Raw genomic sequence first — 25,538 nt, 5'->3', positions numbered from 1 at the left:
TCTGGATTCCTTTTATGTCTTTTTCTGCTCTGATTGCTGTGGCCAAAACTTCCAACACTATGTTGAATAGTAGTGGTGAGAGTGGGCATCCTTGTCTTGTTCCTGATTTCAGAGGAAATGCTTTCAATTTTTCACCATTGAGGGTGATGCTTGCTGTGGGTTTGTCATATATAGCTTTTATTATGTTGAGGTATGTTCCTTCTATTCCTGCTTTCTGGAGAGTTTTAATCATAAATGAGTGTTGAATTTTGTCAAAGGCTTTCTCTGCATCTATTGAGATAATCATATGTTTTTTATCTTTCAATTTGTTAATGTGGTGTATTACGTTGATCGATTTGCGGATATTAAAGAATCCTTGCATTCCTGGGATAAAGCCCACTTGGTCATGGTGTATGATTTTTTTAATATGTTGTTGGATTCTGTTTGCTAGAATTTTGTTAAGGATTTTTGCATCTATGTTCATCAGTGATATTGGCCTGTAGTTTTCTTTTTTTGTGGCATCTTTGTCTGGTTTTGGAATTAGGGTGATGGTGGCCTCATAGAATGAGTTTGGAAGTTTACCTTCTTCTGCAATTTTCTGGAAGAGTTTGAGTAAGATAGGTGTTAGCTCTTCTCTAAATTTTTGGTAGAATTCAGCTGTGAAGCCATCTGGTCCTGGGCTTTTGTTTGCTGGAAGATTTCTGATTACAGTTTCGATTTCCTTGCTTGTGATGGCTCTGTTAAGATCTTCTATTTCTTCCTGGTTCAGTTTTGGAAAGTTATACTTTTCTAAGAATTTGTCCATTTCATCCAAGTTGTCCATTTTATTGGCATAGAGCTGCTGGTAGTAGTCTCTTATGATCCTTTGTATTTCAGTGTTGTCTGTTGTGATCTCACCCTTTTCATTTCTTATTTTGTTAATTTGGTTCTTCTCTCTTTGTTTCTTAATGAGTCTTGCTAATGGTTTGTCAATTTTGTTTATTTTTTCAAAAAACCAGCTTTTAGCTTTGTTGATTTTTGCTATGGTCTCTTTAGTTTCTTTTGCATTTATTTCTGCCCTAATTTTTAAGATTTCTTTCCTTCTGCTAACCCTGGGGTTCTTCATTTCTTCCTTCTCTAATTGTTTTAGGTGTAGAGTTAGGTTATTTATTTGGCTTTTTTCTTGTTTCTTGATGTGTGCCTGTAATGCTATGAACCTTCCCCTTAGCACTGCTTTTACAGTGTCCCATAGGTTTTGGGTTGTTGTGTTTTCATTTTCATTTATTTCTATACATACTTTGATTTCTTTTTTGATTTCTTCTATGATTTGTTGGTTATTCAGAAGCGTGTTATTTAGCCTCCATATGTTGGAATTTTTAACAATTTTTTTCCTGTAATTGAGATCTAATCTTACTGCACTGTGGTCAGAAAAGATGACTGGAATGATTTCAATTTTTTTGAATTTTCCAAGACCAGATTTATGGCCCAGGATGTGATCTATTCTGGAGAAGGTTCCGTGTGCACTTGAGAAAAAGGTGAAGTTGATTGTTTTGGGGTGAAATGTCCTATAGATATCAATTAGGTCTAGCTGGTCCATTGTATCATTTAAGGTTTGTGTTTCCTTGTTGATTTTCTGTTTAGTTGATCTATCCATGGTTGTGAGTGGGGTATTAAAGTCTCCCACTATTATTGTGTTACTATTAATTTCCTCTTTCATACTCGTTAGTGTTTGCCGTACATATTGCGGTGCTCCTATGTTGGGTGCATATATATTTATAATTGTTATATCTTCTTCTTGGATTGATCCTTTGATCATTATGTAGTGACCTTCTTTGTCTCTTTTCACATCCTTTATTTGAAAGTCTATTTTATCTGATATGAGTATTGCGACTCCTGCTTTCTTTTGGTCTCCGTTTGCGTGAAATATTTTTTTCCAGCCCTTCACTTTGAGTCTGTATGTGTCCCTTGTTTTGAGGTGGGTCTCTTGTAGACAGCATATATAGGGGTCTTGTTTTTGTATCCATTCAGCCAATCTTTGTCTTTTGGTTGGGGCATTCAACCCATTTACATTTAAGGTAATTATTGATAGGTGTGGTCCCGTTGTCATTTACTTTGTTGTTTTGGGTTCACGTTTATACAACCTTTCTGCATTTCCTGTCTAGAGAAGATCCTTTAGCATTTGTTGAAGAGCTGGTTTGGTGGTGCTGAATTCTCTCAGCTTTTGCTTGTCTGTAAAGCTTTTGAATTCTCCTTCATATCTGAATGAGATCCTTGCTGGGTACAGTAATCTAGGTTGTAGGTTCCACTCCAGTATTCTTGCCTGGAGAACCCCATGGACAGGAGCCTGGTGGGCTATGGTCCACAGGGTTGCAAAGAGTCGGACACAACTGAAGAGGCTTAGCATGCACACCAAGGATGAAGACCATCTGGGCCAAGAACATGGCAGTAGGAGTGAAGAAATTTAAGCCACCACTTACTGATTGTTACCAGAATTTGGCAGCTGAGGGAGGATATGAAGATGAATATGACAGTTTCTCAGTGAGCTGATAATTAACTCAGTGGTAACCAGGGACATAACATAGAATCAATAGATTCTAGGGCAATAGAATCAATTGGATGGGGTCTCCCACTGGAAATGGGAAGAGACCCTAGTTTTACATCATTTATATTGTAAAACACTTAGATGCATCTCTAATTCTAAAGCAAAGTTTTACATATTAGAGGATCCAGTAACAGTTCATGAACATTTGCTCAGCAAAAGGAATTTATTAAATCATAGTCCAGATTAACGTATAGGGCAGTAACAGCTGGCCTCGAGTTCCTTTCTAAGGTATTTCCCTCTCAAATGTTACTCTCCACTCAAATTCAAGGATGCCTATTATCCAGCTGAAGATATGTCCAAGAGACATTTTTTTCTTTAGTATTTATCCTTCTATTATTTATTGACTCAGATAATCATTCATTCATGCTGACTCTGGGCCCTTTCAGTTTTATTTAACGTTTCCGAAGGTTGGTAAGAACTAATAAGAGATGAAACTCAGACGAACCTCAGGTCATATTGGGCTGCACTCCACGGGCCTACAAGCCTTGTAGTTGCCCAGCCTCGAGACTGACGGAAGAGCCCCAAGGCAGGGAGAGAGACAGGATCTACTGGATAGGGGGTCCTACCTGTCTGAGACAAGGGGTCACCCTACCGTGTATAACAGATGACAGGCAGGCCATGGCAACAAGCTTCTCCACTCAGAGGAGGAGGCTACTGTTTATAGGTGGGACTGACCTCAGGTTGGCTCATCAGTTACCAGGGAAACCAGCAACTGGGGCGGGTCCCTCCCAGCCCCTCAGGTGAACCACCATCACAAGGGTAGCTGTTTTTCTTTAATAAACTAGTAATTGGAGCTGTTCTGGCCCGAGGACTAGAATCACTAGCTGGGGCAGAGGACAAGCTCGTTCCTGTAAGCAGGGACTGGTTGATCAGGGAATGTACAAAGAGCAAGAGAGCAACCATCTTGAGTGGCCTGACCATTACCCTCCATCCCACATACCCTGCATGACCCTTACAGTTTTAATTAACCCTCTTCCGAGATATCCCTCCCTGGAGTCAATACATAGTTGTGCCCTGCAACCAAATATTGCAAATGCAATAAGACAACATAAGCTAGAGTATCAAGAATCTAAGAGGACAAACTGCAGAGCCCCATGGCTTATCAGGTCACTTTTCACGGAGTTCCAGAAAACAGAATCTCACTCTGGTTCCAGCAGTGAAACTCAGTTTCACAGTGAGGCCACAATTGTTGCTCGGTTCATGGATAGATTCCCTCTGCTCAGACTAGGGATAAAATTTAAGATTTCATTTCAGGGACGGTCATGACCAGTAAACAGAACACCGGCAGTCTCAGCATTCTGAGATTATACCACCTCTGCAACCAAGTCCCGGCCTGCAGACCCATACGGCTCAGCTGCCCTTAGTCCAAAGACCGGAGAGGTGGGATGACAACCAGCCACAGGTTAATACGGTACAGCGGTGCCTTTCTCCCAAAGTGCACCTATATTATTTTAGCACTCTTACGTGGGGCCAAGCAGAAGACAGGTGAAATCTGTAAGTCCCTTTCTAATCCTCTTCCTCTGGGGCAACAAACATAAAGCACCCAGACTTACCTGCCAATCCCAAGGCCACTTGATAACATGTTCCCCTGGCAGGTAGGCCTACGGCGAGGACAAAGGTAAGATACTGTCCTGACCAACAGCTGGCAACAGTCCTTCAGTGGTCAACGGGTGATCTCTGCTTGTGTTGACAAGTTGCTCCTGGGTTAACTCAGTGGAGGCTCTTGCTCCTGGACTCTTACTCCTGGGACAGGTCTCATGTTGAGAGCCGGGTTCCTGTCTCATCATTAAGCAATCAGTAAGCAGCCCATCCACTGCCTAGCAGCAGGGCGATAATAAGGAATACCAGTGAACGTTGTTTTTAATCAGCCTATTCCTGAACTTCATGATCAGTAAAGTGGGTTCCTTGGTCCACGTCTATGCCCATAGTGATGGTGGTTGGGTAGAGGGGTCCCATATGTCATGCACAGCTGTTCGAGACCCCACATGGTGGGTTTTTGTGTTGCTCAACAACTCGAGTAGGCCCTTTGTAACGTCTTTCACCTGTGGTGACACAGTGTAGGCAACAGATGGCTATTGTCCCATCACACTCTATCAGTGCTCTGCCCCACTTCATAGGTGGGACCAGAAGCCCAAGAGTACTCATTCATTGTTTTGCCACTGCCTCAGGTCCCCACCAGACCCTTCTGGCCACATCCACAAGCCTGGCCCTGGGTTAATATCCCTGAAGCCAGTGTCTGTAATTGTTTAGGACTGGTGGGTCTGACAGGGTATGCATGTCTCACCTGACCAAGGAACACCCAATTATTTGATTAGACAGTACAGATCCTTGCATCTGGTCTGTATTCACCAGCCATCAGCCTGCAGTCAGATGAGCCACAAGCCATGGTGCTGCTACTTTTAAACTTGAAAGAGACTCTGAAGTTAACAGGCTATCATCAGTATAATGGAAGAGCTTTCTCTTCCATCATCTCCCATGGTGGTCAGCTGCCACAGGGCCCCATATACTAGTAGACGGCCACCTCAGGATTTCCCCAGCAATGTTCCATTCCTCATCTTTATTTCCCACCATCTCAGGGTTTACACAAGTTTTCTCAGCCTCCTATTTGCTCACCAATTGTTGGGCTGCACCCCAAAGGTCTGAAAGCATTATGGTTGCCCAGCCTTGAAGCTAGAAAAAAAGCCCAGAGACAATGACTTATCAGACAGGGGGATCTTGCTCATCCAAAACAAAGGGTCCTGGAGGGACACTCCACCCTCTCTGGGCAGGCAGGTCACGGTACCAACCTTCACCACCTGGGGGAGGAAGCTACCATTTATTTATAGGGGGAATTGACCTCAGATTGGCTCATCAGTTACCAGGGAAACTACCAGGGCACGTCTCCCCCAGCCCCTCAGGTTAACCACCATCACAAGGGTAGATATTTCCCTTTCAAAAACTAGCAGGTGGAGTCGTTCTGGCCTAAAGACTAGAACGATCACTAGCCTGGGCAGAAGGCAATCCCATTCACATGAGCAGGGTGCTAGTCCATACAAAGAGCAAGACAACAGTCATCTTGAGTGGCCTGACCATACAGACCAGACGATATACTTCAGTAAGGTAGCTGAGAGGGAAAAAAAGTGGACTCAAAATAAGGGTCAAAGGGGTTTCTAGTGATCCAGGCAAACAAACCTAAGTCAGTAATTCTTAGAAAAAGAGAGACAGGGAAGCTAGAGAAAGCCTCTACATTTAAATGAGAGAAGGGAATTCAGGTTTCCAAATGGGACAGATTAGACAAAAATCATCTCTAAGTGCCCTTGAGCTGCTGAAGAGACAATGGCTGGAAATACTAAGGTTATAGAGAAACGAGATGTCAACAGGGGAGCTGTATTGTGCTATCCATGTTTCCCTGGGAGGAGGCTAAGGCCTCGCCAACCAGAGGGTCTCTTCCAGGAAGAGGAGAGAGACCAACAGGACCGCTGGGGGTCTCCCAAGGCTGCAGGGACAGAACTGGAGACTGAGGAGCTCCTTCAGCTTTCCCCTCAAGGTGTCAGTCACCTGTTGAAGTTACACTTGAAGGAGGCTAAAAGCTGTGGTAAAAATCTTACGATAATGGCTAAAATGGTAACTTTATATATTTTATCACAGTAAGAAAAAAAATTTTTTAAGTTTTCAACAGACTATCTTTGATACTAATTTGTGGTTATGGTTGTTTTAATCACTAAGTCATATCCAGCTCTTTGTGACCCCATAGACTATAGCCCACCAGGCTCTTCTGTCCATGGGACTTCCCAAGCAAGAATACTGGAGCAAGTCACCATTTCCTTCTCCGAGGGATCTTCCTGATGCAGGGATTGAACCTGCGGCTCCTGCACTGGCAGGCGGATTCTTGCCCACTGAGCCACAAGATGCTAAAGAGACCAACAAAGTTCAGGACTTCCCATGACTCTTAGTTCAAACAGTTATCTAACTTAGCAGATTGACTAACTACCATACTCTTAGTTGGAAAGCCTGGTGGGCTGTGACATAGGAACAGGGGCTGTGAGGGAAGGCCTTGCTGAGAAGATCAGAAAGAAGAGAGGTGAATGTGGGAATCTCCGGGAGAAGATCTTCTCAAACAGAATAGCGACATGCAGCCCAGGCGGTAGGGGTGTGTTGTTGGTGTATTCAGCTCTTACCTGGAGCAGAGCAAACCAGCAAATCTGCGGGGAGATGTGGTCAGAAAGGCAAGGACAAGATGATGTGGGGCCTTGTGTCCAGAAAGGGCTGGGCTTTAGTCTAAGTGATAAATGGAATCATAAGGAGAGAAGATGTGATTTGACCTGGCCTGTTTTAAAAGGATTATTGAAGCTGATGTGAGAAAAGGCTGAGATAACAGGGTGGGGGGTGGGGAGCAGTGGTGGGCACAGTGGGAGCAGAGAGTCGTAGATTACTGCAGCTGTCCTGTGCAAGATGGTGGTTTAAGAGTTGGTTATTTGAAGGCTGAGCATCAGTAGGATTTACTGGAGGTTTAGTCACTAAGTCATGTCTGGCTCTTTGAGACCCCATGGACTGTAGACCGCCAGGCTCCTCAGTCCATGGGATTTCCCAGGCAAGAGTATTGGAGTGGGCTGCCATCTTCTTCTCCAAGGGTTTTCCCAACCCACGGATCAAACCCAGGTCTCCTGTATTGCAGGTGGATTCTTTACCAACTAAGCCACCAGGGAAGCCCTGAGTGATTTTGAAAGGTCTAAGGTAAATGAAGAGTTAGTTGTGGTTGTTTAGTCTCTAAGCCATGTGCAACTCTATGCAATCCCATAGACTGCCACGCGCCAGGCTCCCTTATCTGGAGTTAGGGGTCACCCAGAGATTTTGGCTCCAGTGTACCTGCTCTGAGTGTGAGGCAGGCTGATGACCAGGGTTCCACATTGCGGCATCAGTGGTGCATGGCACTCCTGCACAGACCCACTCTCAGAGGAGGCGGGGGCTTCACTCAATCCCCGTTGTAAGGTGGCTTTGGGTGTGGCTTCATTAAGCTCACAAAAGGAGCCCCCAGAGAGCATGCAGCAGGAAAGACACTCCGGGTTCAACACAATGCCTTAAATGTGGAAGGATTTATATATGTTTGTTGAATGAATAAATGATGAGCAAGACTGAGAACCAGAAAAACTGTAAAATGAGAAGAGTGGACAATATGACCTTGGCAATCCCACCTAGCTTCATCAGCTTCTCACAAGGAAATGACTGACACTTTTCAGGAGGGCAGACTGAAGAGAAGTTAAAAGAATGGCCTTCAGAGCCAGACAAACCAGGGCAGGAGTTACAGCTCTGTCACTTAGAGTATGACATGGCCAGTGCACGCAAATTCTCCAAGTTTTCTGCACCTTCAAGGTACAAGGTTATTGCAGGGATTGAATAAGATACTATAGGAACTTACTACAGGGCCTGGTACATAGTAACTCTTTAAGTACTGAGAGCGGTTATCATTATTGTCAGTATTGCAGAGGTGGTAGTGATGAATCAGAAAGCCTCTTGGAGAAGGCAGAATTTGAGCTGAGCCTTAACAACTAGGTTGAATTTACAGGGGGCTTCCCAGGTGGCGCTAGTGGTAAAGAATCTGCCTACCAATGTAAGAGATGCAGGAGATGTGGGTTCAATCCCTGGGTTGGGAAGATTCCCTAGAGAAGGGCATGGCAACCCACTCCAGTGTTTTTGCCTGGAAAATCCCATGAACAGAGGAGCCTGGCAGGCTATAGTTTATGGGGTCACAAAGAGTGGACACAACTCAGTGAGTGAGCGCGCGCGCGCACACACACACACACACACACACACACACACACACACACAATTTACAGAGAACCAGGGGAGCAAGATGGGAGAGAGGGGTCATACAGGAAAAGGTTCATGGAGGCAGGAGAACAAGAGGGGTATTTCAGGCAGTGGTGGGGGCTCCAAGGAAAAGAGAATTACCAGGTGGGAGAGACCAAGGAAGTCATAGCCCATAGGCCACACATGGGTGCTTAAGCTGACATCTCTAAGGAAAATTGCACAAAGGAGGCTCTGTGATCCCAATATTCTCTAAGCCACTGGATCCTCCCCACTTCCTAAATGTTCCTAAATGTTCAAATGCTGGAGGATGGATACAGAGCAGGTGTCACTTCTAAGCCATAGAGTCATTTCAAATGCTGCCATTTTTGAAAAATTAATTTAGTTCTATAAACTTTATTCCACAGATATGAATTGACCACTACTCCTTAGGTCATATTAAAGTCAGCAGAGATCAAAGGCAAAAGTGGAAATATCTTCCCAGGCCCAGATGAAAAAGACCAAAGTAGCACTTTTAGACGGAGAAGGCAATGGCACCCCACTCCAGTGCTCTTGCCTGAAAAATCCCATGGACGGAGGAGCCTGGTAGGCTGCAGTCCATGAGGCCGCTAAGAGTCGGACTCAACTGAGCGACTTCACTTTCACTTTTCACTTTCATGTGCTAGAGAAGGAAATGGCAACCCACTCCAGTGTTCTTGCCTGGAGAATCCCAGGGACGGGGGAGCCTGGTCTATGGGGTCACACAGAGTCGGACATGACTGAAGTGACTTAGCAGCAGCAGCACTTTTAGAAGAACACACACAAAGGGATTTTCCAAAACGTGTACAACCTTGTTTTATAATTCAGGGCTTGAAAGAGAAGCCAGGTGGCCTATCTGCAGAAGCAGCACTCAGGAGGCTGATAACTGAGCTCATGGGTGTGCATTTCAGGTACCAAGTGTCTGCTAGGGTGCCCAGGAAAGTAAGTTGGGGGACAGGGGTAGCTCGGCTAACCTGACACAGATGCTGAATTATCCAGACGCTCCCTGGCACAACCCTTGCCCCCTCTTTCGACACAGAAAACAGACGAAAGCCTCCTCATCAGGAAAACTAGAGTGGGAGGCATGTCAAGAAGATTTCCCCCCAAAATACTAAAACATGACCTACATAAGTAACGTCCAAACACCTCCACGGGCTTCCCTGGTGGTTCAGATGGTAAAGAATCCGCCTGCAATGCAGGAGACCTGGGTTCGATCCCCAGGTTGGGAAGATCCTCTGGAGAAGGGAATGGCCACCCATGCCAGTATTCTTGCCTGCAAAATGCCATGGACAGAGGTGCCTGGTGGGCTACAACCCATGGAGTTGCAAAAAGTTGAACACAACTGAGCAACTAGCTTAAAAAAAAAAAGAAAAGAAACACCTTCAAGGGAAAACTGTGGAAATGTTAGAAATATGATCACCCGGGAAACCAGCTGTGTAAGTGAAGATGTACATCATGGATCTGCGTGTCCTTTGACCATGTAAATATTGCATGTTTTTCATTCATTAGCAGCTGAAATAAAAACCTACAGCCTTTCATCACAAGGAGATAACCCACTGCTATGTGGATTTCTTCTCCCTCCTCCAATCATTTAATCAGTCGATTCCTCTGACTTGCTCTCAGCTGTCAGACCCCTGATGCCACTTCAGGGCTCCAGAATCACCCCCATACGCCTGTGATCCTAGTGAACTGCTCCTTGTCACAGAATTCTTTTTTTCTGGTCGGTTTCCTACAGAACTCCAGGAGGCTCCTGTTCAGATGTGAGCGTGCCTACCTCCCACCCGGAACACGCTAATGGTCATTCTCAGCTGGACAGCAATTCATTTCTCAGGGAACCAGCTGCCACGTTGAAAAAGGAGAAAAGTGTCTTGGGGCAGGGTTTTCTGGATGGTGACAGCTGAAGAGAATAATACGAGGTCCGGTGTACTCTCTGTGGAGTAGAGAGATCAGGGAATTACCGAGAAACTGCAGTGGAGTGGAATCCGGCCCGAGAGCAGCAACTCTTGAGCCTGCATACCTGGAGCCCATGCTCCACAAGAGAAGCCACTGCAGTGAGCAGCCCTCACACCATAGTGAGAGAGCAGGCCTGCCCATCACAACTAGAGAAAGACTGCACGCAGCTAGACCCAGCACAGCCAACAATAAGTAAACAATAAATTAATTTTTACAAGTGTCCTTGCTGAAGCAGTAAAATATCTATATTAATTGTATTAAATTTTATCACCTTTGTAATATTCTGTATAGGGATGGTTGTCTTGAGATAAAGCACTTGTACAATTGAGTTGCAAGCCCAGCTGTCACACTTACGGTTTATGCTCTTTTAGTGAAAACTGTAATGATATAAGTGTGGCTTCACTTGCAGCTGTGAGAACTACTACACAGAGATCTCATGAACACTTAACTTGGGCTCCCATGATGGTACCATCTTGCAAAACTATCGCCCAGTATCACAGCCAGGATACTGCCTTCAATACTAGCCTCCTGTCTTAGTCAGATTTCCCAGGTTTCATCTGTACACCTGTGTGTGTGTACATGTGTGTGTGTGTATTTAGTTCTACAGTTTTATCATATGCTCAGGTATCCACCACAGTTATCTAACAACTGTTTTCCATTTCTAAGCTTTTCTCATTTCAAAGATGTTATATAAAGTGGAATATATAGCCTGTAACACTTTGGGATTGGCTTTTTTCACTCAGCATAATTCATCTAAATTGTTGCACGCATTAATACTTCATTCCTTCTTATTGCTGACTGCTGTTCCACAGTGTGGATGGACCACAGTTTGTTTATCCTGTTGAAGGACATCTGGGCTGTTTCCACTTAAGGGCTATTACAAATAAAGCTGCTATGAACATTGACGCACTGATTTTTGTGTGAACACAAACTTTCATTTCTCTGGGAAAATGCCCAAGAGTGTCATTACTGGATCGTATGATAATAGCATGATTTGTTTTATAAGAAACTGCCGAACTCTTTTCCAGAATGGTTGTAGCTTTTACATTCTCATCAGCAATGTATGAGTGATCAACTTCTCTTCATCCTTGTCAACAACACCAAACATCAAATTGTTGTCACTATTTTAGGCACTCCAGCAGATACATAGTGATAGCGCATTGTGGTTTTCATTTGCATCTCCTTGAAGGCTAATGATGCTGAACATCTTTTCATGAGCTTATTTGCCATCTGTATATCATCTGTATTCAGAACAGCTTTTGCCCATTTTCCGATTGGATTTTTTTTTTAACTGTTGAAAATGGTTTTTATTGAAGTGGAAATTTGCTTACTTTTCTCAATAGGAAGTCCATCTTGTAAAATTCATTTAACTGGAAGTTAGCTTTACCCTAGAGCAGTTTCAGAGGGGGTGCTGAGGGTTGTTTATGCCCACTTGGTAAGTACTAGGATTGTTTTTTTTTTAATCTTTTTTTTTTTGGCTGTGGTGTATAGCTGCACAAGGGCTTTCTCTAGTTGTGGTACCTGGGCTTCTCACTGCAGTGGCTTCTCTTGCTGTAGAGCATGGGCTCTAGGTTCACGGTTTTCAGTAGTTATGTTCCCGGGCTCTAGGACTTGGGCTCCATAGTTGTGGGGCAGGGGCTTAGTTGCTCTGCGGCATGTGGGGTCTTCCCAGAGCAGGGATTGAGCCCATGTCCCCTGTAGTGGCAGGCAGGTTCTTTAGCACTGGGCCATCAGGGAAGTCCTAGTACCAGTTTTAAGATAGGATCAGAAAATAATAAAGCAAGTTGACTCCTTAGATGCTTAAGTTTTCCCACCTTCTAGAGATAAAGATTCACAACACACACACACACCACTCCCACAACTCTGCTGATTTATACCCATTTCTCTGAGCAAAAGGGTGCCAGGCCCAGGTGAAGATAGAGACTGAAGCGGCTTGTTTCTGCCCAGAGCACTTGCCCACTCTGTTCCACAGTGAGGGGCTTGAGGATCACCTGGGCACAGCTGAGCAGGTTCCTCCCAGGTGACCACTAGCTCACCCTGTAGAAACTGGGCCCAGACAAGACTCAGCATCCAGAGTCACATGGCCAAGGGATGTGGACAAGAGTTAAGGAATGCAGGGCAGACGCCTGTAAACTCGGGGTTTGGAGGCTAGGAACCGGAGAGCAGTCAACGTGGAGGAAGGTGACTGGTGTGTATTCTCCGACCTTAGTCAGCAATCCCAATCCTTCAGTTCTCTGCCGCTACTTACCTTATCGAGGCTCTTACCGTATCAGCACCAGCCAGCAGTCCACAAAGTGGAAAGCTTTTCCAAGCCTGACAAAAGACCTTAAAGATGGATCTGGAAGTGCTCTTCATTGCAAGCGTTTCCACTGTCCGCCCATCCTTTGATGTCACATAAAAAGATTCGTCACGCTGACCTTGTCCTGCTGAACACAACTCTACCACTTGCTCAGAGGAACTGAAGATGTCTGCTTTCTCCTTCAGGAAAAAAAAAAAAAAAGACAAAACTTCTCCCATTTGCACTCTCTTTTCAGTTCCTCTTAGAAGATACATGGACAGGGAAACACCCTGATTGCTTATGCTATTTTTAAAAGAATTTCTAATAGCAAATAATTTGTTCCATTTGGGAAAAGGCCGATGGCATGTTCAACAACCAGGCATGAATCAGGATGGATTATTTCCAGCATTTAAAAAAAAAAGTTTATTTAGATCCACATTGCACTGGTCATTCAGTGTCATTGGCATTTCCTGACCCTAAAGAGGGGCCAAGCCCTTGGCTGCTCCTCTCATCCCTTGGGGCTTGCCTGGTGGCTCAGTTGGTAAAGAATCTGCCTGCAATGCGGGAGACCCCAGTTCGATTCCTAGGTTAGGAAGAGTCCCTGGAGAAGGGATAGGCGGCCCACTCCAGTATTCTGGTCTAGAGAATTTCATGGACTATATAGTTCATGGGGTGGCAGAGGGAGACACAACGGAGCAACTTATAACCCTCAACCCTTGAGGCCACTTGCCTATCACAATATCAAAGACATTTCGTTCACCAGCCCTCCACTCCTCCATGGCTTCTGTCGGCAGTTTCAGGGTGGCTGTGGTGGGGGCCATGCTGGTTCACACTGGGGGGCTACTGAACGTAACCCAGCCATCAGCAAAGGCACGAGGTGGTGTCACGCACCAGTGGCCAGGCTTTTGGCCTCTCTGGGTTGCTGTTCCCAAAGCACACAGCCTCTCATTAGAGAAGAGGGAGCAGAAACAGCCAGCAAGTGTGTAGGAAGAATAGAGATGAGATGGGTCCTAGGGTCTCATTTTGACCCATCCAGTTCTCATCTGCCTTCCAGGGCCTCCAGAATTAAAGGCATTCAAAAAAAGGAAGTTAAATAACCAAGGTGACAATATACAGCCTTGATATACTCCTTTCCCTATTTGGAACCAGTCTGTTGTTCCATGTCCAGTTCTAAGTGTTGCCTCTTGACCTGCATACAGGTTTCTCAGGAGGCAGGTGATCTGGTATTCCCATCTCTTGAGAATTTTCCACAGTTTGTTGTGATCCACACAGTCAAAGGCTTTGGCACAGTCAATAAAGCAGAAGTAGATGTTTTTCTGAAACTCTCTTGCTTTTTCGATGATCCAACGAATGTTGGCAATTTGACCTCTGGTTCCTCTGCTTTTTCTAAATCCAGCTTGAACATCTGGAAGTTCACGGTTCACGTACTGTTGAAGTCTGGCTTGGAGAATTTTAAGCGTTACTTTGCTAGCATGTGAGATGAGTGCAGTTGTGCGGTAGCTTGAACATTCTTTGGCATTGCCCTTCTTTGGGATTGGAATGAAAACTGACCTTTACCAGTCCAGTGGCTACTGTTGAGTTTTCCAAATTTGCTGGCATATTGAGTGCAGCACTTTCACAGCATCATCTTTTAAGATCTGAAATAGCTCAACTGGAATTCTATCACCTCCTCTAGCTTTTTTCATATTGAGTGACTTCGCTTTCACTTTTTACTTTCATGCACTGGAGAAGGTAATGGCAACCCACTCCAGGGTTCTTGCCTGGAGAACCCCAGGGATGGGGGAGTCTGGTGGCTCTCTTAGGTCCATAACCTTTCTGTCCTTTATTGAGCCCATCTTTGCATGAAATGTTCCCTTGGTATCTCTACTTCTCTTGAAGAGATCTCTAGTCTTTCCCGTTCTATTGTTTTCCTCTATTTATTTGCATTGACCACTGAGGAAGGCTTTCTTATCTTTCTTTGCTATTCTTTGGAACTCTGCATTCAAATGGGTATATCTTTCCTTTTCTCCTTTGCCTTTAACTAAAAGCAAAGGACAACTACTATACATAAAACATATAAGGAACAAGGATTTACTGTATAGCACAGGGAATTATATAGTCAATATCTTGTAATAACCTATACTGGAAAATAATCTGAAAAACATAAATATATAACTGAATCACCTTGATGTACACCTGAACACAATATTATAAATCAGCTATTCTAAGTTGCTTCAGTCATGTCTGGCCCTTTGCAACCCTATAGCCTGCATCCCACCAGGTTCCTCTGTCCTTGGGATTCTCCAAGCAAGAATACTGGAGTGGGTTGCTATGCCCTCCTCCAGGGGATCTTCCCAACCTAGGGATCTATAAATCAATTGTACTTCAATTTTTAAAATGCCAAATATATATATACCATAGAATATTATTCAATCATATAAAAGAAAGGAATTCTGATATATGTTATAACATGAATGAATCTTGAAGACATCATGCTAAATGAAATAAGCCAGATACAAAAAGAACAAATATTGTGTGATTCCACTTATGTAGGGTACTGAGAGTAGTTAAATTTGCAGAAACAAAAAGTAGACTAGAGGTTATCAGGAGCTGGGAAAGTGGAGAATATGCAGTTGTTTAATGGGTAGAGAGTTTCATTTTGGCATGATGAAATGGTCTGAAGATGATGGTGATGGTTGTGCAATAACAATGTAAATGTACTTAATGCCACCGAACTACAAACTTAAAATAGTCACAATGGTGGACCTTAAGAGGGATGAGCTAAGTGAAATGTCAAAAACAAGTACCATATGATTTCACTTACATGTGGAATCTAATAAACAAAACAAATGAAAAAATAAAACAAAATGAAACTGATAGATACAGAGAATAGACTGGTGGTTGTCAGAGGGAAAAGGGGGTTAAGGGTTAAGCAAAAAGGATCAAGGGGGTCAAGAGAACAGACTTCCAGTTATATAGTAAATAAGTCAAAGGAATGTAATGCATAGCATGGGAATCATTGTCAATAATATTGTTTTGCAAATCTGAAAGTTGCTAAGAAAGTAAATCTTAAATAAAATCTTTTTTTCTTGCAATTTTTCTCACCACAAGAAAAAAAAATTGTAACTTTGTATGATGACAGATGGTAATTAGACTTATTGTGAACATTTTGCAATGTATACAAATGTTGAATCTTTGTACACCTGAAACTAACATAACATTGTATGTCAGTTATACTTCAATTAAAAAGAAAAATCTAACTTAAAAAGTTTGTTATTTAACTTAAAAAATAAAAATAAGAAATAATAGTATTCCTCATTATAGATACCTACCAATACCAATTCCCGTAAGATAAATATATCAGGGAAAAAGAAAAATATGGGGACTTCTCTGATGGTCCACTGGCTAAGACTCTGTGCTCCCAATGCAGGGGGCAGGGTCTGATCCCTGGTCAGGGAACTAGATCCCACAGGCCACGACTAAGAGTTTTCATGCCACAACTAGAGATCTCCGCATGCTGCAACTAGCCAAATAAATAAATAGATATTTTTTTAAAAAGAAAATAGCCTTTCTTCATTAAAAAAAAAAAAAGAAAAACATGGTTAAAATGTTAAATTTTATGTTATGTATGTTTGACCATGATTTTTTAGAAAGGAAGTTAAACATATTTATGTTTTTCACTGCCTCCAGGTCCTTTTCTAAAGGAAGGCTTCTGGGTGTCATGGTTGCTAAGTGAAGCAATGATTAATGACTTAATTACCCAGTGATGCGCTGGTAAATGTTTAACAATGGGCTCTCCAACAAGAACAAAAAATACTTGTGTGCAAATATTGGTACATAAGTTTAGTATAAATTTTACTGATGTAAAGGATAATGAGTTACCCAATTTATTACTGCTACTAATAATAAAACATACAACATTCTAAGTTCCACATGGCAATTGATTTTCATGGAATTTCACTGACTTGCAGAACTCCCGTGTCCGCAACCAACGATAGTGGCAACTGATAAACAAGTACAGTTCTACTGAAAATGTTGACTGATGTTTTCACGCATTTTAATAAGACACAAGTGAAATGATGTAAGCAATTTTTCAGATGAATCAGATGAAGGTTTTTGAATATTGGGAAGAATATTTCCTCAATTTCTTGTGTTATTCAGAATGTAACAGCCACAGGCACAACATTATTTTAAGCTGAATCTATATTATTATTGTCTCCGCCATATTACTGCATCTAGGCAATCAATAAAACAGTATTTTTAAGCCTCGATTTATAACCTTTGCTGATTTGCACAGTGTGAATACTTCCACTGTGGCTGATTTCAATCTAGCAATGTGAAGTCACCGAAGGCAGTCGGGGAGGGCTCACAAAGAGCCCGACATGACTGAGTGACTAACACTTTCGCTTCACTTTCATGCAATGACAACCACTGCATTGTATTTTCACACAATAGACATAGAGTGATAGATGTATAGATAGTAAATATGCTAAAATTATTAGAACATGATGAGTTTTTAGTATTTTGTGTTTTAAATATAATGTATTTAGTTGTGTGTGCGTGCATGCTAAGTTGCTTAAGTTGTGTCCAACTCTTTTCAATCCCACAGGCTGTAGCCCACCAGGCTCCTCTGTCCTCGGATTCTCCAGGCAAGAATACTGGAGTGGGTTGCCATGTCTTCCTCCAGGAGAATCCCAGGGATGGCTGCCCTTTAAATGGGGTTTCATTATTGTGAAAACACAGCACAGAAGGAAACAGAAGAAAAAGTTAGTGAGCCTGAGGAAGGTCCTCGACCCCACTGGCCATGCACTCCAAGTTTCCGAGCGGATCTCGCCGCATCCTGGTGTCCCAACAGAAGTCTCTATGAACTGCTCGGCCCCAGCGAACTCGAGGGAAGCTGCGGAGACGAGGAGCAGCAGACCAGCACTCCCAGGGCATCCTCACTGCCGTCGGACCTGCCCTGCTCTCACTTCTGCCTTTTCACACAAGCTGTCTGCGTAGCTGCCACCTTCTCGCAGAGTTGCAGGTGGAAAGAGAGATGCAATATCTCAGCCTCCTAGCTCCAGGCCTGTCTGAACATTTTTCTGCAGCCCACCCCCTCCCCTGGATTCAGCCCAGGAAAAGTCTACCCAGCAGTTCATCCACGCTTTCTTTTCCTACTTCCCCTGCTTCAGAAACCTCAATGACAGACTCTCCAGGAAAAAAAAATGTCCAGGTTTGTGGTATTTGCCAACGTCTATGCTAAAGACACTTCTGCCATGGCTGATTTAAAGCTACTGAACGAGAAGTTGAGAAGAGAGGCTACAGTCAGCTCCCAGGAATAGGTGCAGGCCCACCCAGGCACCCCCCAGGGTGTTGAGGCCACTGGTTATTGATGGTCAAAGCCGAACTTCCAGAATTTAAAATCCTTCTCTGTCTTAAATATCCAGCTCTTGACAACAGAAGCCTTGACTTGCAAGTCTTGTCTTTGCGGTGCATCTATTTTATTTTACCTATTATAGAATTCAGAGCTAAGACTTTGTCTCTCGGTCAACTCTCTCCTGAGTGTACCACATTTAAGCTCCTACCCCGTGTTCCTAGTGGTAAGAGAAGGTCAATGGGTACAAGAAAACATGGAGAAAAACAGACCTTGGGACTTCCCCGATGGTCCAATGGCTAAGACTCTGCACTCCCAGTGAAGGGGGCCCAGGTTCCATCCCTGGTGAGGGAACAAGATCCCACATGTTGTGACTAACGGTTTGCATGCCACAACTAAGATCTGGTGCAGCCAAAGAAATAAATACTAAATAAAGCAAATTACTATCTCAAAACATTATCCATCATCCACTTACAACTTTTTTTTAAGATTTAAAATAGCAAGTGCACTGCCAATAGAGGCTACACTAACAAATCTCTAGCAAACTTGGGATGAAATTAAAGGAGAGGCCAGGTACTAGGAATCCTCCATGAATGAAGAAGGGAAGGATGGAGGGAGCGGGTGAGGGAGAAAAGAGAGAGAATGGATACGGAAGGAGGGAGGGGAAGCAGAGGGACAGCAGAAAGAAGAAAATTGTTAGGTGCTAAGAGTTACCAAAAATGTGCTATGTTTTGTTCACATTTAACAAATTAATGGTTTCAGCACAGGCACTTGCTAGGTACAACTATATGCCTAACCTCATTTGCAGCTGTCATAAGACTAGACTGGAGTTTATGAAGAAGGCAAAGCGCAGGTCACCGAGGGGCCCTCCCTAACTGCCCCCCACCCCCAGGGCCCATGGCCACTGCAGGAACGGGAGCTGAGCCGCCATCAAGTCAAAGCTCAGTCTTTGTTCCCAGTGCCTTTCTTCTTTCCTGGCCATCCTGAGACTGGAGGGCCAAGTTCCATACCCCACCCCAAGCTTCCAGCCTGGTAGGAGACCCCAGCAGTGAGAGAGTCGAGCTGTGGATACCCTGGCCCTTTGACACCTGGCCCTGAGATGTCTAAGACCCCATCTGGAGAATGAAGAGTAAGAGAATCTAAGACCTCACCTGGAAAATGAAAAGTAAGAGAATCTAAGACCTCACCTGGAAAATGAAAAGTAAGAGAATCTTAAATATCAGGACTGTCTTCTGATCACTTGCAAATTGTCTCCTTTCCTGCCCCTCTCACTCTGATACCCAGAGGGCTATCTGAGATACCTCGAAGTGCCTTTAACTTGAAACAGTGAGAAATAACTAGAAGAGAGAAGTGACAAAGACATCAGATTCCAATTAACCTAACTGCTGATTCCTTCTGGAACTTGGAAAGCATGGGAGCAAGCCCAGGGACGTCTCTGTCTACTAGTTCTGTGACTTTGCAAAAGTTGCTTGGCCTTTCTTAGCTGTGGTTCCCCCATAGGTAAGTGGAAATGATGCTTACCCTATGAGATCAACGTAAGGAGCACGTGGGGCTTCACTAGCGGCTCAGTGGTAAAGAATCCACAGGCCAACATAGGAGACTCATGTTCCTTCCCTGGGTTGGGAAGATCCCTTGGAGAAGGAAATAGTAACCCACTCCAGTATTCTTGCCTGGAGAATCCTAAGGACAGAGAAGCCTGGAGGGCTACTGTCCATGGGGTCGTCACAAAGAGTGGGACAGGACTTAGCAACTAAACAACAACAAGAGTAAGTGACAGTTTACAGGAAAGAGTGATTTGCAAATCAATGGGTTTTGTTTGGGTTTTTTCTTTTTTATTGTTTTCCCTTTCCAGTGCCTCCTAGTCTAGTCCCCTCTCTACAGTCACTGTTAGCAATATAATGTATATGCCTCCAGGCTTCTCTTTAAGGAGTTGCCCCTAGGAAAGATATCTGTGTGTGTGTGTGTGTGTGTTTTAACAGAAGTGATCCATCTATTGTTTCACTGAACAATATGGCTTAGACAACTTTCTATGTCAGTACAATTAGGTATACCTCCTTTTAGAATGTAGCAGCACAGTCTTCTATAAAAGCAGTGCACAGTTATTTATTTAGCCATTCCTGTTTCTATGAATATTTCTTGTTGTTTTGAATTTTTCCACTGTTACTAATAACAATGCAGTTAAAAAGATGCTTGTACTTGCTTCCTTCAGCACATGGTTTAAATTTCTCCCTGGGGTAGAGATTAACAGTAGAACTTCAGGGTAGTGGGTTATACAAAGTGACCTCTTTTTTAAAGACTAGATATTATTTATTGCTGTTCAATTTCAGAATGACTACTTAAGTGGCTGTACTCACACCCATATTCCCTCCAGCTGAGCATGAGTATACTCAATGAATTTGAATTTCCTCCGCTAAAGTGAGGCTGAGCACCAGTGTATATAAATCTTGATCATTTTTATTATTTATTCTGTGAATTACTGGTTTATACTCTTAGCCCATTTTTTCAATTAGATCCTATATTTCTTTAAATGATGTGTTGATTCTAATCCTTAGTTTTGTGTGGTTGTTGTTGCTTGTCAAAACTAGAGCTCTACACAGACCAATGTTACCCTTATTCAATGCTAATTTCCTTGAAGATGAGAGGTATTTTATCTTCTAACCACAGCATCAGCAGAGAGCCTCCCCCAGAGCCACTTTCCATGAATGCTAGTGGATTGAAGTGTCTCTAGAGTTTGGGCGCCCATGCCTCCTGAGGACTGTAACTTTTTTCTTTTTATTTTTTGTATCAATGCATTTATTTATGCAACTGTGCCTGGTCTTAGTTGTGGCACACAGGAACTTTGATCTTTGTTGGGGCATGTGGGATCTAGTACCCTGACCAAAGATCAAAAGTTCAAACTTGGGCCATCTGTATTCAGAGCTCAGAGTCTTAGCCACTGGACCACCAGGGAATTCCATGGAACTTTAAAAAAATGACCTATTTTATCACATCATGACTGACTGCTCATTAGAAGGATGGGGCTATGTCTGAATTCTAGAACTGGGAGAACAAGCCAAAAAGTAACTACTGGTTGGTCAGTGTTTATCCTGTACTCTAGATACTATTTGACAGATCACAGGATAAAAGGAAAGCCAATGTTTATAAGACACTTACCATATGTGCCGGGCTTCCCTGGGGGCTCAGACAGTAAAGAATCTACCTGCTATGCGAGAGACCCATGTTCAATCCCTGGGTCAGGAAGATCCCCTGGAGAAGGGAATGGCAACCCACTGCAGTATTCTTGCCTGGGAAATCCCATGGACAGAGGAACCTGGCAGAATACAGGCCACGGAGTCGCAGAGAGTCAAACACACCTGAGCAACTAACACTTTCTTTCACTTACTGTATGTGTCAGGTCAGAGGTAAGTTAAGTTTTATACGAAATTCTCATTTAATTCTCACAAGCACATGATGAGGTAGGTTTATCCATCAACCTTTTGTGAGTTTGATTACTGGGATCGGTCTCCCAAAGCCTGATTTGCCCTTGGGGATCTGATGATGCTGAGTATCTGAACTTGCAAAGCTAAGAGTGGGGAATGTGGTGATTCTGCCAACATACAGTCACCCTGAGGGTGCCAGGCTGAAACAGATGGCTGGACTCTCGCTTAAATTTCTTGATTACCAAAGAGATCATCTGTTCCAGCCCTTGGTTGACCCAGGCAGCTAATCAAAGTCATGCTTTCCTTGCAAGATGCTAGTCTCCAAATATGCGAAACCCAAAATGGAAGAGAGAAGTGATAGGTGGAGTTCAAACGGCCAGTTCCTGCAGAAATGCAAACTGTTTCAATCTAAAAGTTTTACTTTCATGCTTGCCTTTCATAAATAGAAACAAAGATGCCTTCCACTAGATACAGGCACAGATCTCAAGCCTGAGATGGGGAATGCATTGGCAAGGATCCTAACTTCCCAAGAAAGAAGAGAAACCCCCATTCCCCACCCCCCCACACACAAAAAGTCATCAATGAAAGATTTGAATCCTGAACCATTGATACTATACTCCTACAAAATGTAAATCTCCAAAACAGAATTATAGCCATTCTGACATGATACAGCTTTCAGCCTCATTGCAGACTGAGCTGATGAGTCCTGAGCTGATGGCCTGTGGCATGTGGATCACCCGTCCGTTGCCCTCACATAATCTAAACCAGCAGGCGCAGGATGGGCTGGCGTGCTGTTACTGCACTAACATGAAAGTGGCTGGTGAAGTGAGTCTGGCTTGGTAATTAGATACTTTATTGTAGCTCTCAACAGTAAAGCAAGGCCCAACAACTTTCTTTGACAGTAAAATATTCCTTCGTTCTTCCAGACATTGACACTGATCTAAGATGTCTATGCTTATAGCAATGAAAGCATAAAATATGGAGATTGAGGATAAAACTCATCAACAGTACCTACTAAGGATTTGAAAGACAATGCAACCATCTCCAAATATATCCTTAGGGATGGATTAATGGAGACCCCATTGCATCGACATGGATGTATTTTTAAACTATTAAATGTATGTATATTTATTATATCTCATTTATACATATTTAGCATATGTATTTCCTAAAGGTTCCTTTTTCTTCTAATCCATATCTTCTTGAAATTCATGATGATACAGTATCCTGATGTCCTCATTCACTCAACCCTCCCCTTTATCCTCAATCAGATAAGATTGTAAACAATGAGCATGGTGTTTGCGGTTTTTCAGCTTAAGGATGTGGGGAGGGGTACAAAAGACCATCTATTTGTAAGACTGTGCCTGCACACACAGGGGTAGAATCCTTCCAACGACTATTCCAACTGTCTCTTTCAATCAAACCAAGCGTGGTGATCTGTCTGCGCCCCAGTGTGATCAGAACATCTAATCCTTCCAAATCTCCATAGCCGTGTAGACAGAAAACATCGATCAATCCGAGCAAAACCTATAGCCAGAGCAATTCTTGGGATGTGCCTATTGCAATTATTTTAAGAAGCAGTTTCAGAAGGACGGCAATGACAAACCGAATGAAAGTCTGCAGACCAATGAAAATAATTTATAGGAAGAAAATGGTTTTTAATTTTACGCTTTTCAGTGTTTTGTTTTGTTTTTTCCTCCTGATTACTAAAGTTTGCCTTCCTGGTGGCTTGGATGGGCTCCCCTGGTGGCGCAGATGGTAAAGAATCTGCCTGCAATGCAGGAGACCCAGGTTCAATCCCTGGGTCCAGAAGCTCCCCTGGAGAAGGAAATGGCAGCCCACTCCAGTATTCTTGCCTGGAGAATCCCATGGACAGAGGAGCCTGGCAGGCTACAGTCCATGGGGGTCACAAAGAGTTGGACACAACAGCAACTAACACATACATACAAACAACGTTATACTGCTCATTGCAGAAAATGCAGCTAAGTGCAAAGGAAAAAGAAAAGAATCACAAATAACCTCCTCCAACCTGGCTGTGAACAGCTTTTCAACCTAAAGTTAAATAAATCTGGAGCCAAATGAATCTTCTAGGATCAAGGAATGTCCTTAAGTGTGCTGGTGTCTGCCCTTCACGCCAAGGGTTCCTCATCCACAATCCCAGAGCCCCTGTTGACCCTTCCTGTGCCAGCCTCAGTCTTGAGCAGAGCTGGGAGCCTCTATAAAGTGAATGTCCAGGGTCCCCAAGGAAGCTTGTGTCCAGACATACCTGTTTCAATCCACTCCCTACAACCCAAACTCAGGAAATAGCACTTGTCATTTCACAGTGCAATTTGCCTAAGGACAAATACCCATTGCCTTAAATTCATTCACACTAAAATGTAAATGAGGTCTGTTTGATGTTTCTGCAAGGAGAAAGTGGGGGGAAGCCCATAACTCTAGGCATCTGAATTAGGAAGCAGGATGCCATGAAAGACAGTCCTCATTCAGGAACAAGCCATTCTAACATCAGGCAGCCCTTCTTGTTAGTGACTTTTAAAGCCTGAATAGATCCTGTTGTAACTTGAGACATGGCTATTCTGTGAACCAGCCACCTAAGGGTCTTGTTCTCTGTGAATTGGCACTCTGCTACCACCATCACCTGGGAAAGCTGGTCTGGCACTCACAAGTCAAACCACAGACATCATTTCTTTTCTACCTTCTTCTCTTTTGGAAAAAAAAGCTTCTTTGTCTCATGTTTCCTAACTGTTGACGTGAATTCAAACAGGAGGGAGCCCTATCAGGCCAAGCTGTTCAGTTTCACGTGAGAATTTCTCATCTTTCCATGGACTTCTCAGCTTGTTTTCGTGCTTGAATTAGACATGGCTTAGGGGTCACTGAACCCCAAATGGATTAAGTCCCTTAAATTATCTTTGAGAAAGGGTCATCTTGTGTATTTATTAAATAAAATTATCTAGTGTCTTCTTTCAGATTCTTTTACAATGAACAAACTCCCTTGTTTCTTGGGAATTCTTTGAAGTTCCAAAAGCATCTGGCACATTTTACATTAGACTTTTCTAGGTTCTTCTTCCTTAGAAACAGGAAGTTGACAAAAAGCCCCAAACATTTATTTTAGTTCCCCAGAATGGGAAGGGAGATGTCCAATAGGTTCTAAAAATAGTTAAAGCCCTTCCACATGAATGTGGTCATTACCCAAAGAGTCACTGGATTTAAATTGTGTCTGAAACTTGTCCAAAACCCACCTGGAGACCTCTTCTCATTCAATATTCTTAGCCCTGAAAATAGTACACCTGGAAAATGGCTTTATTTCTGTTCCTTGATAGGATAAATAATTATAACAACAAACATGCTTGACAATAAAAACTCTGTCTTTGAACCATCCTATTCTCTCTCTTGTAACAGGAACTGGCATATTATTGTCCATGGGCCATATGCACCTTGTTGCCTGTTTGTTTGTTTGTTTGAATAATTTGTTGAGATGAAATTCATGTAACAGAAAATTAACTGTTTTAAAGGGAGCAATGCAGAGGTAGTTAGTACATCCACAGTGTTGTACAACACCACCTCTTTCTAGTTCCAAAACATTTCCATCATTCCAGAGTAAAACCCTGTACCCATTAAGCAATGTCTCCCCTGCCCTCCTTCCCCAGCTCTTGGCAACCACCAATCTGCATTCTATCTCTATTTATTTACAAGTAATAAATAAATATTATTATTTACTTATAAATAATAAGAGTAAATAAACCTGGAGGTTTCATATAAATGAAGTCACACATTTCATTTAGCATCATGGTTTGGAGGTTCATCCACATTGTGGCATGCGTCAATACTTCATTCCTTGTGTGTGTGTGTGTGTGTGTGTGTGTAATAAAGTTTTATTAAAGTATAAAGGAGATAGAGAAAGCTTCTGAAATAGGCATCAGAAGGGGGCCAAAAGAGTACCCCTACTTCATTCCTTTTTATGATGGGATGATAGTCTCTTTTATGATACTCTGTTGTATGTGTATACGATGATTTGTTTATCCATAGATTGACATTTGGGCTACTTTCCACCATTTAGCTATTGTGAATGGTGCTGCTGCAAATATGTGTGTATATGTACCTGTTTTCAATTATTTGGGGCATCTACCTAGGAGTAGAATTGCCAGGTCATATGGTCATTCTATGGCTAACTTTCAGAGGAACTATCAATCT

The 25,538-nt window shown here is 43.1% G+C and overlaps 1 protein-coding gene across 1 annotated transcript in view; it reads right to left on the bottom strand.

Annotated features, from left to right (window-relative positions):
• LOC136166339 (large ribosomal subunit protein eL39-like) overlaps positions 1-25,538 on the bottom strand; it is a 102,315-nt gene that overhangs the window by 7,921 nt on the left and 68,856 nt on the right. Inside the window, exon 3 of the mRNA XM_065932476.1 lies at positions 12,581-12,793. The gene's annotated coding sequence lies outside the window, so the exon portion shown is untranslated. The remainder of the gene's footprint in view (positions 1-12,580; positions 12,794-25,538) is intronic.

Source organism: Muntiacus reevesi, chromosome 4 (assembly GCF_963930625.1).
Source record: "Muntiacus reevesi chromosome 4, mMunRee1.1, whole genome shotgun sequence".
Lineage (NCBI taxonomy): Eukaryota > Metazoa > Chordata > Mammalia > Artiodactyla > Cervidae > Muntiacus > Muntiacus reevesi.
This window is presented reverse-complemented; position numbering and strand designations above follow the sequence as displayed.